A 1,469-nucleotide genomic window follows, 5' to 3' on the forward strand; every position below is an offset into this window, starting at 1 on the left:
GGGGGGGGGGGGGCTTGTTTCAATACTCTTCCTCTGTCTATGAATAATAGTATCATTTGAATTAAGTGGACACCTGGTGCAGCAGCTACGGCTCCGAGGCGCGCTGTTGACCCGCCACCGCTGCCAACTTCCCTTTTTCCCAGCCTGGCCTTATTCGTCCCTCTGAGCCTCCAGATTCAGTTTCCCTCCAGCAAATGCCACACACTTGTAACTTTACTCTCCCTTCAGCTGAAACTTCCTTTCTAAAAGGTAAAAAAAAACTTTAAGAGAAGAGAGGGTGGAGGTGAAGAGGAGGGGGAGAAATTCTTATCAAGCTCCTCTTAGGTTTGGCCACATTGGTTTGAAAGCAGCGTGTAGAGTTTCAGGGAAACCTTCCAATTAAATACTGTAAAAAGATAAAATAACAGAGTCCCGGAGCTGCAGCTCGCTGGTATTAAAGCCCCCTTTTGTTGATTTATTGTACATTAGCCACTGAGCCATGCAAGGAAGAGGACATTTCAGAGGGGATTCTATTTGTATGCATCCTGCGTCGGCTCTGCACACAATCGGGCCTGTATTACGTTCTGCAAATTTATACCAGGATGTAGGTTTAGAGTGTCCCCCCCCCCACCACCACCACCGCCAACCCCGCTTCACTCGCCCCCTGAAAGAAAAAGAAAGTTTTTCAAGTAAGTGTCTGCTTTCATGAGCACAAGTGATTGAGGTTGACAAACAAAGCTTTGTTTCTCCTCTCACAGATGTACAGCCCTGCTGCAGCTTTGTCCTGCAGCCCTGAGACGCTTTCACAGATTTCTGTTAGAGCCCCACCATCGTGGGGACCGTGTGGAGATACTCCTGGAGTGGACATCCAATAATAAGCAAAGCTTTTCCCAGGGCTGTATTTCCACCCAGGAGGAGGAAGCTCTTTCCGACCACAGATCAGATAAAAACGAAGGAGCTGTTGCTGTTTTTTCTGTTACTTGCTGTGAATTTTTCTTCAAGAAAGATAATCTGAGAATCCAGAGATGTTGGATATAATAAAAGGTGCTTTTTCATCACTCTACCTGGTGTCTATATAGTCATATATTCAGTTAGCTTAGCATCTTCCTCGCTATAAATCAAAGCTGTTCAGATTCGTCCAACTAGCCGGAAACATCCCTAACCTGCAGAATTGGGATTCATTGTCTTTGACATATAATTCAAGTATCCGCAATGAGACACAGTCAGGGGGGGATTTACCATTTGGCAATACTAGGCAGCTGCTTAGGGCCCCAAGTTCCTGGGGGCCCCATAAAACTCTGTTTCCATGTGTGGTTAATACAACTATTCCTTATTTGTGAACATTAATTATGTTTTTGATAAAAATCCTTTGGCTAAAATGCCACCAGAACACTGATAATATTAAGTGTGTCTCAGCCCCCCCCCCTTCAGTGTCCACCATATTGGATCAGTCCATTTGCTGCACATGTTCAGAAAGGTCCAAACAGACA

The sequence above is a fragment of the Cyprinodon variegatus genome, unplaced genomic scaffold (assembly GCF_000732505.1).
Source record: "Cyprinodon variegatus isolate N-32 unplaced genomic scaffold, C_variegatus-1.0 Scaffold312, whole genome shotgun sequence".
In the NCBI taxonomy this organism is placed as follows: Eukaryota; Metazoa; Chordata; class Actinopteri; order Cyprinodontiformes; family Cyprinodontidae; genus Cyprinodon; species Cyprinodon variegatus.